General features: G+C 39.8%; 1 protein-coding gene across 1 annotated transcript in view; it reads right to left on the bottom strand.

The window, feature by feature from the left end:
* Positions 1-9,817, bottom strand: part of HAPLN1 (hyaluronan and proteoglycan link protein 1) — a 71,313-nt gene extending 61,496 nt beyond the window's left edge. The window contains exon 1 of the mRNA XM_008706377.2: positions 9,486-9,817. The gene's annotated coding sequence lies outside the window, so the exon portion shown is untranslated. The remainder of the gene's footprint in view (positions 1-9,485) is intronic.
* Positions 9,818-16,370: the final 6,553 nt, after the last annotated feature.

Below are 16,370 nucleotides of genomic sequence, written 5' to 3'. Positions count from 1 at the left end.
TAGGGAGAATTATATATTTTTAAGACAAGAAGATATGACCATGATTAAATGCCATTAAGAAGAAATAACCAGAGTGGGAGAGGTTGAAGATACAAGAGAGAAAAAGCTTAATTAATAGGGACTATCTCTGAGAAGACTGGGGGACATGGCATCTAGAGCTCAGGGGACAATGTCAGCCGTAGACTCTTCAAGATAAAGGACACCTTTTTCTCCTAATAGAAGGGAAAAAAGAATATATGGGGGTGCTGGTGGTCAAGGACTAGTTTTGGTGGTAGGAGGTAGGACAGTGACAGAGTTCTTTCTAGGAGTGGCTTCTGTTTTCAGCATGAATTAGGGAGGCTTGAACATCTGCTATAGGGGGTTCAAGAAACAAAACTTGTAAGAAACATGGTAGAGCTGCCACACAGCAGTAGAAATCCAGTTACAATAGAAGTCAGATACAATAGCTATACAGCGGCTCCATTTGCGGGGTGCTCTGAGTTTTTCCTAGCAGTTCCAGCAATTTAGAGCAAGTATGGAAGAAGTGGGGCAGTTAGATTTTCCTGAAAAAGGATTTGGGGCTGGTGGGTTACTCTGAGGACAACAGGACAAAGACAGTGAGAATGTTGGCAAGCTGATGGACAGCGGAGAAGAAGGTGGGAAAAAAAAAAAAAGGAGCAAACAGGTAGAAGGAAGAGAGGAAGTCTGGATGGAGGTTCCAGGTCATTTTGATAAACCAGTAGTCCATAAATCCAAGTATTCTAGTTTGGGTGACTGAGACTATGATGATTTTTAACTTACATATAAGACAACCACTTTGCTGGAATAATTAGTAAGGCACCCCATTTCATTTTTAAAGTGTTTTGGTTTAGCTAATAAATTATATGGCCTTGGTACCTATGTAGAGATGGCATGGACCAGGCTTGGTATATGGAATATAATGAGTTCAATTTTGGACATGTTAAGTTCAAGTAGTTTATGGGAAATTCAGGTTGAAAGGTCAAGTGAACTTAACATACATGCAGATACAACTGAAATTCAGTCATAAAACATAAAACAGTACTAAATGACATAATTTATTATCTTAAGAATCATTTACTAATTTGCAGATGATACATTAAACTTCTAGAAAATACGTGCATTAAATACTTGAGAGCCCTTTCTAACGATAACATGTATGGCATTCTTTGGTAAAATGAAAAATATTAATCACCTGAGGAATAATTTTAACATTCACCGAATGTTAATGGGAAAGTATGTTAATGACCTGGTGAAGTTGAATCATACCTCAACACACCACAAGGTGGCAGCACAACTACAGTCTGACGTAATTAACAAGGGAAAAGATCCCTTTCAGCTATTTCTGCAGTTAGAATATTTGGGAGTTTATACCCATTGTACATGTATGTATGAATGGAGACTTTTTTCATTTAAAAACAATTGCTTGTTTTATTATTATTGCCAACTTGAAAAAGTGAAAATTAAAAAGTTTAATTTTTTAACGTACATTATTTGAAAACATTTTAGATAGACTAAAACACATGATCACTAATACACATCTATGGCATTCTTAATGTAGCCATTAGCGTACAGGCTATACATATAAAACACCATCATTAGAAATGTTTGATACATTTGCATTGATTGGTATATCGTAGTTAGATAATTTTATTTGGATTATCTTTTTAATACATTTAACTAGTGAAGAGAGATTCAGTGACTTCATTTATTGACTTTCAGAAGGAGAGTGTTCAGAAGTCTGATGTTGAAATTCTTGTTTGCCATATTCTAGTAACAGTAACTTAAGTGTAGGGTAGGGTTATCTAATTTAGCCATTAAAAAAAAAAAAAAAACAGGACACCCAGCTAACTGTGGACTTCAGATGAACAACACATAATCTCATTAGCATAAGTATGTACCATGAAATATTTGAGACATACTTATACTTAACATTATTCAATTATCCTTTGGATGTTATATGGCAGCTGTAGTATGGAGGGCGGAGGGAAGGAGAAGTACTGGGGGGTGGGGAGCAAGTTGCTAGGAAAACCAGAGAAATCCAGGATTCTGGGCTCCAAATCTGCTCTAAGGTTTAGAGGTCTTCAAGATCAAGGAACTAGGAAAAGAATTATAAATGGACCTGAACTAGGCTGCATTTTGCGGCGAACTCATTTGTATGCTAAGCTAAACAACATGGGCTAAGGTTAATCAAGTCGTCCGGTGAATTACCATCTACACCACACATTGATTACTGATTTTTAAACAACAAAATGCAACAACATATATTTAAAGCTAGCTCAGTGTTGGACAAAATTGAATAAATAACTACAATTCAGACATTTTGGGGTCTTACCCAGGTTCAGAGTTATCATTATGAAAATCTGTCATTAGAGTATCAAGGCTCGGAAATGCCATTTCATTTAATTCAACAAACATGTCTGGCACCTTCTATATGCAGGGGACTTACTAAGACTCTGAGATATAAAGATTAATAACACACTGATGTTATCCAACTCAGTGGACATTTATAGTGGATAAAATACAAGTAAAGATAACGCACAAACAATGGAAAACCCAGTTTTAATCGTTTTTTCCCTGGGTTTCAGTTCATGGTCAGCTGTTTTCCCCTTTGTTCTTTCCTGGGTGATCTCCTTCCCTCTTCCATGTGATTTTCAACTCCCATTTTAATACTGAAGACTTCCAAATCTCTATTTTCAGCCACAACTTCTTCCCTGTGCTGAAGATATATACATTCAACTCACGTGGGTTCTTCCTAAATTAGATTCGCCATATTCTCCCAGAAATTTTTATTCTTCCTTCATTCTTAATCTTAGTCTGTCACATCTTTATGTTATCATCTGCCCCTGAAACAATCACACTATCCTTGACTTCTCTCTTCCATCCAATACACGCATCCTTATTAGAACATGCCTACACGGTTTCAGGGCCTCTCTCAACTCATTTCCAGCCTCTAGTCTTGCTTTCCTTAAATTTAGAGATTTATTGAAATTATTGATTAATTCTATTTACATTATTCATTGTATACCAATTATTATTTCAACCTGGGAAGATTTTATGCATTTAACAACACTGACAGCTCAGAAGACTAAAAAGGAAACAGACGCTGAGTCAGGGAATAGCCTGAGTTTGGGAAGTGTTCGGACATCTGGAATATAGGCACTTGGATTAAAAGGCCAGGAGACCCTAAAAGCCCCGTGTTCTGCCCTGTACTGGGCCCTGATAACAGGAGTAAGCATTGGTAAACCCCCTACTGAATTTCTGGCATCTAGATCTCCCAGCTAGGGGAATAATGCAGACCAAAGATCCTTGTCCTCTAGGCCTCAGGGAAGAAGGGAAGGAAATCTCTAAATCTGGGTTATCAGTCCTGGCAATTTAAAAAGTGGTGAGCACATCTTCATATAATCTTCCAGGAGTACCAAACTATGGTGGCATAATCAAAGGAACATAATCAATGAGAACAACTAATAAAATATGGTTCTCATTATGTTCTATGTAAATTAAACATAAAATGGGAAGGAATTTACACAAATGACTCTGATTAGCGTTCCTTATGTAAAGGCAAAGCAAATCTTCATTGTTTTCCCCCGTAGTTTTCCAGAATCTATACTCGACACCAATGTCTAAATTTTTCTGTCACCAACTGTAGCAAAGTACGTATTTTAAAATATGTTGACTTTGACCCATATTTTCAACATGGTGGCTAGTTCCTACACTTACCCTATGCATATTTCATCTTCTTCCCTCAGCCCCTTCACTTAGAGGAGTCCTTGGGCCAAATATGTGGATTCCTGTTGCTCCCTAGGGCAACCTGGACCTGGACATTTAGGGTGGCCCGAAGCCTCAAGAGGTAGAGCGTAAGACGGTCTAGGTGCTCTCCCTGTCCAGGGGCGGCAACCCAAACACGGCGATGAAGGGCCGAGAGGACTTGAGAGCAGGTTTTGGCGAAGTAAGCAGAAGTGTTCAAAGGGATGGGCTTTGGAGGCCCCTCCAGGTGGGGGAGGGGAAACTTGGTCCCAGCACAGCTCTGGGGAGAGGGTGAAAGGACAGGTTGATCAGGTTCCACGAAAGGAGTCAATCATTAACAGGACCCAAGATCCTTCACATCTCTAGAAATGGGCCTTGAGGGAGTCCTCTAGCCTCACATATGGAATGGGGTAACGGAGAGATTGAAGACCATGGAGGACTAAATCGGCTTAATTACACCCTTTGGTGTAAGGATAGGAAGGCCCCCGAATGTTTGAAATTCTTTTCACAGAAAACAAAACATTTACTTTGGAGACATAAAAGGCTTGAAATGGAAATGCATGAGTGAAGCTCATTCACACTGAAGTGTAATCAGTCAGTCAAGAAATCAATAAACCAGAGAAGTATCAGCTCCTCCGGGGTGGGGGGAGAAAGCAGGAGTCTCACTTTATGAGAGAGGCGGGGTGGAACGTTTGGAGACAGGCCAAGAAAAGAGACTCGGGAGACTAGGAAGCCTAACTTCACCTACGTGGCAAATTTTACTAGAGCTTCCCGACGTGCGTCCATCTGTCTTCCCGGCTAGCTTGCGAGCTCCTTGCGTCACCCACTCTGCAGCACCTAGCGTGGGGCCTGGTGCAAACGGTCAGCGCAAAATCAGTCTGTGTTCAGTCCGGATTGTAGGTGCCAACTGGCAGACCGCAATGTGTGCAAATGAATTTTTGCTTGTCCTGTCCATCCAAGCAGACAGATTATTGGAAGCCTCGCCCTCCTGGAGGTCTGCAGGGTCGGGGCTTCCCCCCCCAGGCCCATCTGTGGCCACACAACCAGAAACCGAAGTTCTTATCCACTCCGCTAGATAGCAAACAAGGAAGATGATTTTAAAGATGCATGCTCAAAATTCTCTTAATACAAAAACTGTGAGGCTAGAACTTTCTGCTTGTTTCTGTTACCTCTGCTGTTCCGTGTACCTCAGGACCCTGCAGCGTTTTAGATTCATTATCAGTCAATTTTGATGTTCTGAATTTTTTAGAATGAATTTTCATGGTATAAAGCGAGGGTCCCAGCACATAGCACTAGCACAGCGCCTGGCAAATAGCAAGTATTTAATAAATGTTTGTTGAATGAAGAAATGAGTGCATGAATGATCAAATGAGATGATCATTTGATAAGATGATAAGAGAGTCAGAACGAGAAAAATTCACACAGTATAGGTGGAGACTGATACAAGATATTATCCACGAAACTTTAGGATAAGTTTAGGAAAATCCAGATTTACCATAAAAATAATTTGTTATTTAACTTAATTGGATTTTATTTAATACAATAAATACAATAACTGGAGTATCGTAATTGGAATTTAGTGACAAATCAAGTGATTTGTGTTCTCTCTGGGTTAAGATAGGTTGGACAAGAGGGGAAATTTCTGTTGCCCTTCCAAGTCTGAGAACCAATCCCAGAACTGTATGTAGTCAGTGTTCTGTGACTTTCATTTTGCCAGTTTGTTTTTGTTTTGCCTTGTTTTGCAAATAGCCTCCTGGCCTTCTAGCAATCGTTAAACTATAAAACAATGAATAGAAGCTCAAAATAGTCCAGCACCATTTGCTACTTGAAACAAATCCTGGCTGGATCTGAATGTGGCCAAGAACTCTTCACTACCAGCAGCCCCCCGCGGGTCCCCATCGCTGGGAGAAGCCATCAGGTGGACCTACTCTATATGATATCACCGAGAACCCAGTAGCAGCAGCCCATTTCGGAGAGCGTGGCAGGTTCTCTCTCACAAAGTTGTTCTTGACTAGTATCAGTAAGCCATCTGAAACCATGAATGACACATTTCCAACCCATGTCTGAAGTTCTGACTTCTACGTCCTTGAAGTACAAGTATGGGATTCATTCTAAATCACGAGGATGGTCAAATGAAATTGTCAACGGAATGGTTTGTTTCTTGTGCATAACAACTTATTGGAAATAAGAATTAAGATAATATGCTTTCTTTTACATGATTGATAGTGCTTCCAGCCACCACCTCTGATCAACTCAGGCTATAATTTTGTGGCATTAATGAAAAAGCACTTAATGAGAGGCTCTCCTTCTTTCCCCATGTAGGTCTCACTGCTATACAGAAAACCAAAGTCCCCTAACCAGGACGCTTCCATTCCACACCAGCAGGCCTAACTCAATTTGTGGATGACACCCCTAGAGCTCACTCAGTGAGTAACCCATTAATCATTTTTTTTTCTTACCGAGGCATTTTACCTTCCAATGTGAATTTCAGAATTTGTCTTGATTAATGCTGATGCACTTGACACTGCTGCCGTTAAGTCATAGATCTTGCAAAAAGCCACTTGGAATAACAATTCACATACCTCCTGGAGAAAAGTTTTTCAAAATTCTCAGTGCAATATTCTGATGGATTAATCTATGATATCCTGATGCTTCTTTCAAACAGTCCTTTTCCTTCTAATAGTTCTTTTCTAGGATTTTGTTTCTATCATGTCAATTCAATGAAAGCAGTGTTCCTGCTTCAAAGCTGCATATGAACCACAGGTATTGAAGAAGTTGTTCTCCATCCTAATTATTAGTGTTTGACGCCAATACCTCTAGTACCCCCAAACAATTTTACTACTATCCTTTTACACTTAATGGAAAAAATATCTAGAGAGGATGTAATACGTGCTAGTATCTGTGTGCTAGCCTTTTAAGCTAGTAATTATTTACCCATTTAACTCAGCAACACTGAACTTTACAGAAACATATTTCCATATAAGAAACAGAGATTCAAGATTCAAAGTCTCCCCATCCTTTCTTGAACTAGGTCATGACATCTCTGTAAAAAAAAACACATTCTCTATTAGAAGTGAGTCACAGTTATTAAACTATATCCTCATGGAGGCAGAAAGTTGACGGTAAATTACCCAGGAAAGAGTAAACTGATTTTAAATGCGGCCACCGGGAATTTAATCAACAGTTAAGTGGTGCCTTGATTTTTAAATTATATAAAAGTCACTTGCTGTATTTTCTACTGTGAGCACCTACCCCAACGTCTGGCATGCAGTTAGTGTTGAATGTCAACAGACAGAAGTCTCCGAAGTTTTTGGAGAGAAGGAGGCTGGTGAGAAAGCCTTCTTCGACTCAACCACTAGGTGGCACACAGGGACCGTACTTAACACACTGAACCATCACAGAGCCTACCTTTCATGGTGGAAATAAAGAGCTGCATTATTAATTTATGCCATCACGTCCACTCTACACCTAATATTTGTTTAACCAGCTGTTTCCTCTAATTCTCCTTAAACACTATTGATTAAAATCCTAAGTATTTTCAGGTTTCATCCCTCCCCATTTTCCTCCAACAATATTTTGTCACCTTTAAATAACAGACTAAGTACATTTAAATAACACAGACCAAGTACCATGGTTACTAATAATGAATCCAGAATGTTGGAAAATTAACTAGAGGTAACAGAAGACTCTGATGTAAAAGTTATTTCCAAATTTGCTTTGCGTTTTGTTGGCATTTTAATTGGTGGAAGACCATTATCTTAAAAAGGTAATCTGGAAAATAAAACATGCATGGGAAACAAGCAAAAGGAAATGAAAAGAAAACCAGCACTAGTGTTTTCTGGAAAAGGGAGTTATTTCCTGAAAAAGGATTCGCGTTCATTTTTCCAGAAACAGTTCTACCTTAAGATTTAAAGATTTCTTCAACTCTTCAGAAACTACCAGTATTCAGCGACCAAGGTGTTAAAAGGCAGGACTTTGGTAAACCATCTACTCCTAAGGTATCTTTCTGCATATTCTGCCAAACGCATTCATCCTGGATGTGTTACTTGCTCCCGAAGGAAGAGGAAGTGAAACCACCAGGGACATCATGAACTGATTCTTCTCTGTGAGTCTCTTCAGTACTTCTAAATTACAGCGTCAGTCATTCCTCCGAGAGACAGGGCCCCCTGACAATAAATCAATGGCTCACTTTATAAGAACACGATGGTCTTCTCTGTTTTGTTTCTCATGGAAAGCTCAGACCCCCAGGACACTTCTGGAACACCGGCCTCTGGGTACATTCTCCCTGGGGACCAGCCACCATTTGAGGTTGTTGGTTTCTTTCTCATTTAATGAAGTTTAAGGAGAATTACTTCTACTTATCTAGTTTTCCCATTTTAAAAGTTGTTCCAATTTTGTGAAGAGGTTACCAAAAATGTAAAACATTCTCTCAGCTTAAACAATTGAATTATTGAGAACAGAGAGCCCCCAAATGATTAAAGACTAGTAAATGCTCAACAGACCTCTGGCGTACATTCTAGTTTACTGAATGGAATTGAAAACTTCTTTATTAGTAGAAATAAATGGAACTGAAGTTAAGCACTGATATGAGGATTATCACACTAAAAGTTATCCAGAGAGAACTACTCTAATACATTTTTGATAGAACAATGTTCCCATTTTATGATTCCATTGAAATACTGAAGTCACGGAAGTGTGTATAAAATTACTGCAATTTAGTACCCTGAAATAATCAAATAGAATGATTACCAGAAACTACATTTGTAATGGATAAATATTACATTTCACTTACAAATTAATTCACGGGCTTTATTTCTTAAGAACCGTTAGCTTCCAAGATGCCAGCCAGTATGTTTGATTTTATGACATCACATTGGAACATGTACAGGAACACTTTCCACCCTAAAAATCCCCACATGTACTGGCCACTCAGTGTGTTTTTCCAGTGATAGATGAAAATAAAATAACATATTTTCAAAATAATAAACCATCTCATTTTGAACACAACAGTCAAATTCAGTGGAAGAAAACTTCATTTAAGCCCCAAAGTGTTCAGATTTGCTTAGAGTGGTGAACAGTCTCAACACGTAAATCCTTTAAGTAACTTTTAATAATAATCTTAACAACTCTGCCTTTAAAATATTTTTAGTACCTTAAAATTAATTATCAACATCATTCAATGTATGAAATGCGTCATAACTCTCTGATCTTAATTTCACAATTAACTGGAACAGCGGGGACCAAAATTGGTAACATCTCAAAGATTATCAATCTAACAGGTATTACCTATGATTACAGTCACTTTCTTTTCCACCCAAACCTATATACTCCCTAAAACAAAACTCTTAAATCTGGAATGGACATCCCCATTCTTCAGCATATCCTTCAACCTATACTATTCTTTTTTTCATCTCAGGTGCCATAAAAATGCTTGTTGAAACCCAGATGGAAAAGCCACCACTTGGAAACCATGCGCCTAACCAGATTTATAGTAGCAGGAGCAAAAGCCAGGATACTAGAGTTAATCCTTACCCCAACCTAGACTGAGCTTTTTTATTGCAATTCAGTATTTTATCTGACAATATGGCTCTTTTTTAAAAAAGTTGAATGTCATGTTAAACTCAAAAGAAAAGAAGAAAATTTGTTTTAATGTATATATACATCATAATATGTATGCTCTCTGAAATCTTCAAGGCACCAAGGTTTGAGAGGAAGAGTGAAAAATTTATGGAAGTTTTTACCTTGTCCTGAAATCCAGAAGTTCAGATGCTCTCAAGTCCTGCTGAGGTTGGAGCCTGGAGATCAAGTGAAGCTAGCGCTCTTTCTCCTCACCTTAAGTTTGTCTCTGGGCAAGTGTGTGTGTGTGTGTGTTTGTGTGTGTGTGTGTGTGTGTGTGCGCGCAGAATGTCTCTTTGTGGCGCTGGATGGCAGAGGTCCTGGTCCTGGGAAGAAGGAGGCACTTTCTCACCAAGAGCAGAAGAAAAGCAAAGCGTCACCAGGAAAGTTCTCCTCCCAGATCCCCTAATTACAGCCTAACGTGCACTTCATGCAAACTTCAGGGAGGAAGGGAGGGGCAGCTCTGTGCCCAGATCTTGTGAAACAGCAGCTTCTTAGATGACTTTCTACTCTGCTCAGATCCCGGAGTATCCTGCTCAGGGGTTCAGGGAAAGCAGCAGCTACAGCCACAAGCCCCCACCCACGCCACACCTCCTGCACCCTTACCCCAGAGAGGCTGGGGCAAGGGGTCGGGAGAATCATCTAGGGCGCAGCGGTGTGAGGCAGAAACGCCAGGACAGTACTTTTTCGCTTTGCTTTTTAGCCTCTGTTAAAAGGAAAATCTAAAGGTAGAAGATGTCCTAGCTTTCCGTCTCCCTTTTCCCAGTAGATCCAGGGTGACTAGGTAGAGAGGCAATTATGACAACAGCAGACGAGGTTTCCTAAACTGGAGATGCCCTTCCACCCAAATTGCAAGAAGTGTATTTTCTTGTTTACTGAACTCAATATCGATATTGGGTTTGAACCTCCGTTAGCAAACAACTGCTATTGTATCCCTGGATGACAGAGCTCAAAGAACCTGGATTTATTTATAGAGTGAGGAATGCGAGGGGCAGACGAGATGGGTGGGGTTGGCTTATGGATCCATACCCAGGATTAGAACCAGATGGGCACGGGGCGCGCGCGCGGGTGCACACACACATAGACACACAGACACGCAGACACACAGACACCCTAAAATAACCACTGGGAAAGATGCTGGGACACGCGGGAAAACGCCTCCTGAACAAATAGACGTTTATTTATAACTCCTGGGAGACTATATAGGTCCATTGATTCCCGCCTTGAGTAACCAAGGGTTTTGGAGAGGAAATGGCTTCATATTTCAATAACAGAGCCACCTTTGATGGAGCCTAGGAGGGGAAAAAAAGAAACACACCGCAGGAAGCAAACGGCTGTTGAAGCAGCCGGGAGGGAGCGGGGCTGGCCCGGGGATGAGGACAAGCAAACAAGCCGAGGGGCCCCGAGCCAAGGAGGAGGCGAAACGCGGGCTGGCTTGCCTGAGAGCCGGGGGAGCCGGGCACCTCGGGCGCGGGGCGTTGGGAGACGTCCAGTGGCTCGCGGCAGCGCCTGTTCCCGCCCGAGGGCCGGGGTGGGGGTGCGCAGGCGGGGGCGCGCAGGCAGGACTGCGGGCTCCTCACGACCACCGCCTCAGCTTCGCGGGGGCGCTGCAGGGGCAGGGGGGACCCGGGGGGGCAGAGGGTCTGGCGGGCCGGAGGACTGATGAGCAGAGGGACTGGTGCGGCCGGGGCTAGTAGGAGTAGGGGCGTCCGTGGGACAGAGGCGCGGGCGAGACGCGGGGACCAGTGAGGCGGACACGTCCGTGGGGCAGCAGACTCGTGGGGCATATGAGCTGGCTGGGCAGGGGGGCAGGTAAGGACAGGGGCGCGGGCCGGACGGGGCGCGAGATCGGAGCTGTGCCCGAGGCGGCGAGAGGCGCTATTGTCTTAGAGATAAAGCCTAAGCCTCAACCCGGTCGTGGCTTCCCCTTTGGCGAGAGGCGGGAAAGGGATCTTAAAATACATTTTAAAAAATCTTCCCGGCTTTTCCTGGACGTATTTCACTGGTTCTCGCCCCCAGACTCGTCGTCCTTGCCATGCCGGTGTGTGGTAAATCCACACGTGCCTCTTGGAAAGATTTTGTTAGGAAAACAAAATCCAACACCCGCAAACCCTCACTGAATGAAGACAGTCATATTCAAACGGAAAGAATTGAGAATGAACCCTCCAACAGTCAATTCAACACCTTTCCTGTACAGTCATTCCCAAACCTGGGCAAGATGCCTCTTCATTTTTTCTATTTCTCCCCCACAGAAAACAAGGCGCTAAAAGTTTTGCAATGTTCTGTCGTTAATTTAATGGCTACTGAGACAGCTGTTATACTGTAGGCCCCCTCATGAACTGCCAATAAAAATAAGATACATCTCTGCTTTTCAACTATGAGGAGAGTGTTTATGATATTTCTTGTAAATGTTCAGGATGATTCGTATTTTGAGGACCATAAAGGAATTAGAGTTAAAAACAAATATCTTACAATTTTTATATCACGGCTTCATAAAGATGGAGAGGCTGGTGGTATATGGCTATGAAATCATATAAAGATAGGTTAAACACGAATCTTGTTCTTTCAACTTTTATTAAAAACCTAATTTCTGGGCGTTGCCTGGGGAGCACATCAGACCAGCTGGCCCATGGGTGGCACTTGTTCCCTTTATTTCGTGGTCTGACCCATACATTTATTCCAGCCGAGCATTGGAAGACAGTACTGCATTCTCTTCAGAAATTGTTAGCCACACAAGACATCTGTTTCCTAATTCAGTGGGACCACAGTGAAATACTCTAGAATTTTTGTTTGTTTCAATTTCAGGTATAACCCCACCAATTGAGATAAGCTTTCAGAAACAATGACAGCTGCTTACGACTGATGTTCCAGACAAGAATTATCTTGTCAGTCCTTTCCTACTCCTATTTCCTAGCTCCCTTTCCCAGGTACCTCGTTACAAGTCTTTTTGTTGTTGTTGTTGTTTTAATTAACATATAATGTATTATTTGTTTCAGGGGTACAAGTCTGTGATTCATCCGTCTTATTTTGTTAAATGATCTCTAGTATTTTTAATCACAAGTATTTAACCTACCAATAGTGTGTGTTTTAAGTGTTATTCAGACAATTTAATTGACTTGATTCATATTTCCATTCATTTTTAGTTTTTTTTTTTTTTTAAGATTTTATTTATTTATTTGTCAGAGAGAGAGTGGACACAAGCATGGGGAGCAGCAGGCAGATGGAGAAGCAGGCTCCCCACTGAGCAAGGAGCCCGACGTGGGAGTCGATTCCGGGACCTTGAGATCATTGCCTGAGCCAAAGGCAGACGCCCAGGTGCCCCTCATTTTTAGTTTCATGTTTTAGTAATTATTTAAAGTTTACAGTGGAATCAGCTTTAAGAGTCTTAACATTTTTTATGTTTGAATTAACTAATGTTCACCTAAATAATGGTTTATAGAGGTAGACATTACTGTGATCGGTTGTTATAATTATGCATTATAATTATACCATTATTATAATAATATGCATATTAATAAGCTTTGGTTAAAAAATCAAATCAAGTAACTAAATAAATACAAATGTATTTCATGACCAAATATTTTACGAAGGTGTAAGTTGTAAAAAAAAAAATGAGGAGACCCAAATATCTGTATTCTGTATATGAAGATTCCCTCTAATTATTAATATTAGTAATCCATGTGGACACTCATGTCTTTCATGGCATATGAGGTATTTTTAGTTTTGTTTTGGGAAGGCAGGGTTAGCCAGCTTTTTTAAGTTTGAAGAAAAACCAAGTATTTTCTTCAATATTAATTTTTAAAATGACTTACGTGCTTGAAATGTAACTTAAGGTTCTACCTTAAGCTTCCTCACTAGTGCTAGAGACGCAAAACCTAAAAATCAAAGTTGAAAATCAAGTCCAGTGCAAGGAAAATGAACACAAATTTAGAGCTAATGGGTATCTATATATCTATATATCAGCACATTTAGCATAATGCAAAAATATTTTTTAAGAATGAAAATTAGGTCAGGATGGTATTATAAAATGTGACTTTCCATTCTCTTGCTAATTGTAAGAAAACTTGAGTGCTCAGGTTGAACCAGGTAAAATGGAATATTCAACCATTTTTGACCTGTCGAAAAGGCAATTTCATCTGGCTTAAACTAATACAAACTTAAATAAGTGCATAGTATAAACACAGCAGAAACATTTTCAACATTTAAAAAATATATATCTAAAATAGCATGAATCTTTAATATGTGTTAAATTTGAAAGCAAATGGTATTCCTCCTGGCATATTATACCTCTAATGAAATATAGATTTGTATTCAAATGGTGATATCTAAATTCATCTGCTCCTCAAACTCTGAAAGAGTCTGCTCTATTCTCCACTGAATTCCAAAGATCTCCTACCCTGTGAGTTCATGTTTCCTGGAATTTTCGCCTCAGGCTAATATTATACCTGGTTGAACATCTGTGAGGATAAAGGTGCAGCTATGTGCACTTTGAGGTGGGGGGGGAGGGAGGAAAGCCATTTGACCTTTCCTGTCTGAGGGCTCAGAACTTCATTAAAGCATCCCGTGGGATTGCGGGCATAACCATGCGAAAGACATCATTTGTAATTAAGTCCTTCCCACTGGCTATATTCCTGTTGAACTCCATGATTAAAATACAAATTCAATATTCGAAATGGTCACAAAGCATTTGATAAAAGGTTATTTTGCTTTTAATGCAATGGGGGAAGGATAACTTTCCAAGGGCCCGCTCTTTGTGCTCTCACTCTCAGAAAGTGTCCTGCAGAGAGACTCTTCAAAAGGGCAAACGGAATAATTAGGCAATAAATTGTTCAAATGTTAAGAGCAGAGCTGTTCCAGAAGCTAGTGAGGCCATATGAATATCATATCAAGTGATAAATATCTTGAGAAGTAAGCGCCTACCTGTTCCCCTGCTTGCCTGTTGGACTGCTTTTGGTCTCATAGCACCTTTCTTGTAGCCTATTACTCTCTCAGTGTGTTTCTTTTATCCAGAACGCCCAAAACTTTTCTTCATTTTTTTCAGTAAATTGCTGTCTGTTTCATTGTTGACCAGATTCTAGTCATTTTGCAGTGAGGCCCCGATTTAATCCCAGGACCTTTGTCATGTTGTCTTGGATTGTCCTAACATCAGGAAACTTCTTCCTCCTTCACAATCCCTTATTACTATTAAGATCACCCTCTTGCCACTTGTATGCTGCCTGGCATTTTATTTGTATTTTCATACAGTTTTTTTAATCAACTGTATCGTAAACTTCCTGAGAGACAATAGTATATCTTTGCATGTTCGGTTTCTAGCACACAGCTTTGCTATTAGATGCTGATCAAAAAATGCTTATTGTTATTATTGAAGATAACGAGGAGATTCTCTATATTCAGGAGAGAAAGTAAGAACAAATGAGGAGAGCTAGTTATTGAACAAGCTAGTTCACGGTATGGCATAATTAATAAATAAATATAATAATAAATAATAATAAATCATCAAAGGTTGATTAATAATTTGAGGGGTGCCTGGGTGGCTCAGCCAGTTAAGCTTCTGCCTTCGGCTCAGGTCATGATCCCAGGGTCCTGGGATCGAGTCCAGCATGGGGCTCCTGGCTCAGCAGGGAGCTTGCTTCTCCCTCTCCTCCCCTCTTGTGCTCTCTCTGCCTATCTCTGTCTTTTTCAAATAAATAAATAATCTTTAAAGAATAATTTGTATCATTTTTGTTGATCTCATAAAATTCAAAGAAACAGAATACATATTTTTCTTCCATGTTTGGCTGATGAATGATTATATAAATGATAATAAACAAAGGTAAAAGATTTTGCTCTTTTAAGGAACTAGGTTGAAGTTAGTGACAAATAAGGTTATTGTCCTAGAGTTACAATATCAGCCCCTTGAATATTGATTTTTTTTCACTTGCACTTATATAGTTATTTTAAATTTAAACCAATTGTAATTATCAGTAAATGTAGTCATTATTGTATTTTCTTATAACCTTCAAATAAAAGGATGTCAAATCTAATTGGGCTGATGCTTAGGGTAAAATGGGTGAATTCGCTAATACACCAAGGTTAGCATAGTGAAGACTGCTCAGGAGAGACTGAAGTGAAGGGCTTTGATTATTTGAAAGTGAAGGAAATGGTCTAGAATTGTCAGAAAGATGGAGAGAAAGGATTATATCGTATCAAAAGCCGATGAGTTTCAAAAAGGAGAGGTTAGTCAAGTGCCAAGCTTAGGGACATTTTTACCAGAAGGCTAGAAGAGAATATTAACATAAGTACTTAGAACAACATGCCTCTTAGTAAATTTTGAGTTTAGCTTGGTTTGGAATAAACATCAAGATGTTTTGAAATTTTATATACAAGTCTATGCTAAACATGATAGGTAAAATCTTCTTTTTTCCTAATATCACCAGAAATACAGAATTGATTCTCTCCTACAACCAAGTTTTAGGCAGGCACTAGGCAGTAAAAGAATAGCTAAAATTTAATATATATACATACATATATATATATATATATATATATATATATATACACACACACACACACATATACATATGTATACTTTTTGCATTAAGGTCATTAGAAAGCTCACTTGTGGTTTATTTTAAGCACTGAGGAAGTAAAAGGATTTTAGAAGGAGCCTTTGAACAGTGCATGTAGAAATAGCTTTACACACATTTATCTTCAATACCTCCTTTCACAGACTAGCTCAGCCAATTCCTTCTACTGTAAATAGGAAATCTGTACTTCTTCCTTACGGTAATCTAGCTGTTCCAACATATGGCTCAATTAAGGCAGAAAAGGTTAAACTGGAAGAAAGACCCTATGAGTGAATGAAGAAAAGAAAAAGAGGAAGTATTTCTCCATTTTGTGTCTAATTGCTACTAGCCTTATTGCTCAACACGCCGTAATTCTTCAGCAATCCTGCCCTAAATGTCAACTAGAAAATGGTTGCTGGTGCAAATACCCAGGGTCGGATCTCTTTGGTGCAAATACCCAGGGTC

Source organism: Ursus maritimus, unplaced genomic scaffold (assembly GCF_017311325.1).
Source record: "Ursus maritimus isolate PB19 unplaced genomic scaffold, ASM1731132v1 scaffold_5, whole genome shotgun sequence".
Classification (NCBI taxonomy): Eukaryota; Metazoa; Chordata; class Mammalia; order Carnivora; family Ursidae; genus Ursus; species Ursus maritimus.
Note: the sequence above shows the minus strand (reverse complement) of the source record. Positions and strands in the feature narration are given on the sequence as shown.